Source organism: Brienomyrus brachyistius, chromosome 6 (assembly GCF_023856365.1).
Source record: "Brienomyrus brachyistius isolate T26 chromosome 6, BBRACH_0.4, whole genome shotgun sequence".
Lineage (NCBI taxonomy): Eukaryota > Metazoa > Chordata > Actinopteri > Osteoglossiformes > Mormyridae > Brienomyrus > Brienomyrus brachyistius.
The window spans coordinates 32,048,585-32,054,864 of NC_064538.1; the positions used below are offsets into that span (position 1 = coordinate 32,048,585).

The 6,280-nt window shown below is 37.2% G+C and overlaps 1 long non-coding RNA gene across 1 annotated transcript; it reads right to left on the bottom strand.

The window, feature by feature from the left end:
• Window positions 1–291: 291 nt before the first annotated feature.
• LOC125744606 (uncharacterized) lies at window positions 292–1,431 on the bottom strand. The gene is made up of 3 exons (XR_007398455.1): window positions 1,272–1,431; window positions 738–784; window positions 292–581 (listed from the first exon to the last, which is right to left on the bottom strand). It is a non-coding gene; the product is annotated as an uncharacterized LOC125744606 (long non-coding RNA).
• Between the last annotated feature and the right edge of the window lie 4,849 nt (window positions 1,432–6,280).

The following is a 6,280-nucleotide window of genomic DNA, read 5'->3' on the forward strand; positions in this document are numbered from 1 at the left end:
AGAACACACAATTAAATGAAAAACGTAATTTAAGAACACTTGAAATTTTCATTCAGTTTCTTTCATCTGTTTAATATAATCGATCAGTCCCTGTGCGTTTGCCCCAAACCATTCAGCATGGTACACAAGGGAGACAAGTAAGCATGTGTGACATCAAAGAACTGATTGCAGCAACTCAGCCTTTCCACAACATTAAAGCCGCTTATTCCCCCCCATGCCATGAAGAAATAATCTCTGTGGCTCCCCTCTCCCCCTCCCTCAGCCCCCAGTCTGGCTTGAACATTTGCACTTCCAGTAAAAATGCGCCCCAAACACACTGACACCAAACTCAGCACCGGTGCTCCGTAAAATCCCGTGATTCAGTCTCAGAAGCACTGGCTCCCCTGCCCTCCTCTGAACATTATTAAAGCTACACCCTGAACACTCTGTGTGACTGACATGAATGAGAAGCATCTTTATTCATAATCTCTGTAGCGGAGGTCAGAATACAGAGTGTCATTATTCCCGTCTTTCTTCTGTCTCCTGGGTTTTGGCTTCTTAAGGTTCAGGGCAGCGTAATTCAGTGTGTCCTCGTCATGGCACTGTGGAGACAAAGATGGCAGAATTGGATGGATCAAATCGGTTTGCTATTACCTATTTTCACAAATAGCACTTAAAATGCTGATCCCAGGATGGAAATCAGTCTGAGGTTCATTTGTTTTACTGACGATTTGTAATTTGAAATATTTATTACATACTTGCTTGCGTGACCATTCCACTTTTGATATATCACTGTTCTTTTCATCTGTTTAAAATATATAACACATCAATATATTATTTAATTTCGCACGGTATCATACCGTGGTCAGATAACATTCCGAATTTTCAAGCAATCAACATCCTTTTTGTCTCAAAAATGAAAGTAAAAATGACTTCTGTCAATTTAAGTGTGCATGTTTGGATACGTGTCATTTGTTCTCATATATCATATATAATAAAATTGCTATAAAGGAGATCTTGGTAATAAAAGTTATTGATATGCAACTTATTGCAACATGTATATTTCAATAGATTTTGCAAAATATGAAAGATATAATACAAAAATGTAAATCTTACAGTACAAAAAGGTTTATATAAATAAGGTGAGATTTAATAATGGATTTTAAAACTGTATTACCTGCAAGAGTGGTTTTAATATGAAAATGTTATCTATCATAAAACAATTTTATATTTCTATAATTTGTTAAAATCTACATTTTGTCCTTCTGAGTGCATAAAGCCGGGCAGCGTACCTGCACAGTGTGTACAGGTCAGTTTACATCTTATACAAATGAGAGCAACGTTCAGAATAATGCTGCAAGATAAAACTATCAGCAAGCCAGAGTGAAGAGGATCCAGCAGCTTCTGAAAGCCTGTAACAAAGAGATAGATTTCAGCATAATGATATAGAGACACATTTCCCATTTGCTTACATTACATTAGTTAAAGATCAAATCGATAACACATTACAGCAGTTGTTTTGTAAATAGTCCATTTTTAACATGAACTTCTAGTATTTTGCATTTTAACAATTTATATTAATATTTGAAATAATTATTAAATTAGGCTCCGGACCCCCCGCGACCCAATAGGATAAGCGGTTTGGAAAATGGATGGATGGATGGATATTAATATTTGAAATAATTATTAAATTAGGCTCCGGACCCCCCGCGACCCAATAGGATAAGCGGTTTGGAAAATGGATGGATGGATGGATAATTATTAAATTAACATCTGTGTAATTTAATTTAAGCACTTAAATTAGAAAATTCATTACATTAAAAAAAGAAATAAATGTCTTAATAGCAGAATAAGCTAAATAAAACTTTGAAGCAGATATACTCTCCACACTGGGTGCTACCATCTATATCCAGCTGTGTGCCGTTCCCAAACAGCATCTCCCCACACTGGGTGTTACCATCTATATCCAGCTATGTGCCGTTCCCAAACAGCATCTCCCCACACATGGCCACAGCGCAGTAGTAAGTCCCAGCATCGGAGAGGCTGAGGTTCCCCTTGGGGAGGCTGTAGACGCAGCTCCGTGTAGGAGATCCAGCCTCAGGGCTCTTCTCACACTCATCACTGCTGTTTCCATGGCTGTAAATGACTCCAGGAAGGGATTCTCCTGATCCATGTCTGAACCAGTAAACACTGTGTTCTCCTGCACAGCTCCCAGTCTCTATCGTACACTGCAGGCTCACAGAGTCTCCTGGCTGCAATGTGTCAGACACAGGCTGCTGTACCACAGTCCTGCTGTTGGAGTCTTTACCTGAAAAGCAAAATAGTCATGATGACAGCCCTTTGAGAATAACAATGGAAAATACAGATCCTCAAAAATTGTTCTTACAGATTTTTGGGAACTGAATCGATGTTCTTCTAGCCATCCAAGAAATCAGTAACTTCTTGGAGAACAGCTGACATTCTTCTCTCTTTTTATTGTATTACTGCTTATTAGTATATATCAGGTAACACTATACATTAACTGCACCTACATAATACCTAAATAAAAATTATATGATAATAACAAACATTATAATCATATAATGTCTTGTATTAATGTATGAAGGTAGATGAATATAATTAATTTCAATTCAAAGAAATGAAGTGTGTAAAGTGTACTTTATATTTTCATGATTTTCGTGACTTTACATTTGGTTTATGTTGCCCCTTTTCCACAGGAAGGTATTTATTGTTTTTGCATATTTAGCTCTTGATGTGTTTTGGTATTTTTGAGCATTTTGCTGTAGTACCTGCATAATTTAATTCAAGAGCCGAAGAGCTGTTTGCCCATTACTAGTTTGTCTATCTTTTAACATTAAAGAAAAAGTATACATAGTAAAAGGAATTACTTGGTTTCGTAGTTCCTCCTATTTATTTTCTTATGCACACAAAAGTAAGTTTTTCCGTTCAACCATAGCACTACAGCGAAAAGCAAAACGTCATGGCAAATACAATTATGCTTTATTCCAATACACATTGCTAATTTTTCATTATTATTACATTTATTCAGCATAATATCTTCAAAGGTTTCATGATTTAATTTGCAATCTTCTGGCCTGAAATCTTTTCCTGCTACACTGAAGACTCTCTCAGCGTGTGCAGAGAAAGCTGCAGCCAAAGGGTTGGCATCCTCTGATAAACATGGTTGGTTCAGGTATCGGTGACATTATGTGAACCTTTCATGGCAGGAATAGGGACTAGTTTGACTTTTGATGCAGGAAAAGTGTTTGGGACGTTTCTTAGGTTAGAAACTGCCGTCACTGCAGCCAACACTGACTTTTAAGGAGAGACACTCAGCTCTTCCTATGAGCAGATCCACCATGGTGCACAAAATGACAGTATAATTATTATTTTAGGTGACACTTCAAATGTTGCATTATTTCATTCTTTACAAAACGACATTTTTATAACAATGATGTATAACAATGTTAATGTGTTTATGTATAATTCATATTTAAATTAAAGTTCATATTTTAGTTAAAAGCTACACCTACAGTACGTATATGAACTTGAATTTGAATCCAAACCCTTTTTCGTTCTTCTTCTTTAAATTCAAATATAAATTTCAATGCCACAACCTGTTTTCAACCACAATTCAAATGTAATTCAGATTAACAAAATGAACTGAAATTCAAGTTCATATATGTATTCAAAATCCTGAATTTTAGGATACGTATTTGAGAATTTCATTCTCAAATCAGTTCTGAATGGTGCACATCCCTAGTTCATATGTTAAATCATGCATTTTTTTTTTCAGAGTGAATACACACTGACTGCTCAGATAAATAACGTCAAAAATAATTTTCTTTTGTTGCTTAAGATTTTTGCACAGTCCTATACTGTATATAACAACTCAAACATTTTTTTATGTTATTTGTTTTAAAGAGGCTGCAATGTGTAACATTAACATCTGTATAAAGAGAAGGTTAGGCTTTTGGCTGACAGCAAGCAAAATGCAACAAATTGTATAATAATAATAATAATAATAATAATGAATGATTTTTGTTTGATGTTTAGAAAAACATTTATGGAACAAAGCAGACAATAAGGTATCTTTGCTAATTTTATATTGACAAACAACTAAACTGTCAAAATTATTTTGCAGGGAATAATCTTACTGACATTATAATAAAGCAAATATGAAAATAGTTGGAATCTCATTTACCTGTGATTATGACAAAGGTTCCATTCCCGAAGGTGACCTCATGAAGAAACACAGCAGCACAATAATACACTGCAGAATCTGACGGCTCCACGTTAGAAATAGTGAGGTTAAAACTCCCCTCTGCATTCAGTAAGGAGTAACGTTTTATGCTTTTATATTCCTTGTAAAATTCACCAGGTACGTAGAGAAGTGCTTTCGCCATGGGCTGGGGCTTCCGACCAACAGCTTGCTTAAACAAAGTAACAAAAGTTGTTTCTCCTTGACAGAAGCATGTCAGGGTCACACTGTCTCCAAGCTGAACCCTCATCAGGTGACTGGGCTGAACAACATCTGTAGTCAGTGCAGTGTCTGCAAAAACAGAAAAACAAAAAAAATCATAATCAAATAAGACATATAATAGTAATCTAAATAACTATTAACTATGATGCAGATTAAATGGCCAAATTCCACTGATCACATCATACAGATAAATGAAAATATTAAAATCCCAAAATAATTTATATTATAGGGCCTTACTAATGAAAATGAGAAGACCAAAGAGTCTGAACATTTTTGTGCTTCCACTGTTTAGAATAAACTGCTCTGCTGCTAAGTGAGAGATCATGGTCGTGGTCGGGATGAAAGGGCAGGAAACAGAGAGGAAACAGAGAGACACACATCAGGCTGATCTGATTGGCTGTTCACATGGGAACTTAAGTAACAGTGAAAAAGCATTTTAATGTGCACTTACATGACGTTTATTAATTTACTCCTTAACATCCAGTTAAAATGAGAACAATTAGATAAACAGGAGCAGATACTGAGCATATAAAGTTCTTTGTACAGAGTGCTGAGATACTGTGGGAGAGCATTTGCTAATCATCTCTCTCAGACAAGCTCAGCACAGTATGAGTCTGTTATCTATCTGATATTAGACAGTCTCTCATACAGTAATAATAATTGATACTTTATTGGTCCCTGTGGAGAAATTGTCTTAACTTCTCTCTCAACTTGCTCTCTTTTTTTTAGAGTAAACAGAGTAAGTTGTCTGCGAAGGGCAGCCACCCATAGTGATGCCCAGTGAGCTGGGGGTTAAGGGCCTCGCTCAAGGACGCAGAGATGTGCTGTGGCTGGGTTTGAACCAGCGACCATCTTATTACAAGCACACAGGCATTAGATCTTCTAATCACACTTAAAAGGCAGATTAAATGTTCTTTCCACCATGCAAACAGAATGTAAATTGTAGCTTTACTGCTTAGATTTACATTCACACATTTGCATTTAAAACAAGCATTTTAAGTGATGTACATGAGAGTAAATGGTGAATCAGTTTATTTGCCACTCTACACATTACATTGGCGCCCATTATAAGTAACTGTACAGTGACATTGCAGTTCCTCAGTTGCTTTGATGCATTTCTGGAATCACCCTTAACATCTGCAAAACTGTAAGTGCATTTCCCAAAACAATTCGTGCAAACAGCACCACACAGATGGACTGTCTACAAAAAAAGTCATAGAGGCCACCAGCAGCCCGAATACCACACCGTAAGGCCGTATGTTAGGATGCTCTCTATGGCAGAGCGGTAGGAGGCCACCAGCAGCCCGCATACCAGACCGTAAGGCAGCATGTTAGGATGCTCTCTATGGCAGAGCAGTTGAAGGTCCCGATCAAGAAATCCGACAAGTTTCCCCAATAAGCCAGTAACCCCGCTTCATAGAACAGGCCACAGGACTGGTTTTGGTGAGATAGTCCGAGTAGTAGGTAGAAATCAGGATGGAGACTGAGTGTGGGTCTAACAGGTGAGCAGATGTAGGACAGAATGTAGAGCCCTCTGGTGGAGTGCCTGTGCATGACTGAATGTATGGTTTGGGTCTGATGGTCTGAATAGTTGGTAGAAATAGGCACCTTCCTACCTGATGTGGTAGGTCTAGATAAGGGGTCACCAACATGGTGCCCCAAGGATGCCCCCAATGACCACATGAGTTGCCCGTGGACCTGTTCTATAAAATAGCACAACTCACCAGCGAACATCATCTAAAATTTTATTTTGTCCTGTTTCTAATCTATCACATTTGCATTTATATAGATTTGAAATTGAATATAAAAAAGCATTTA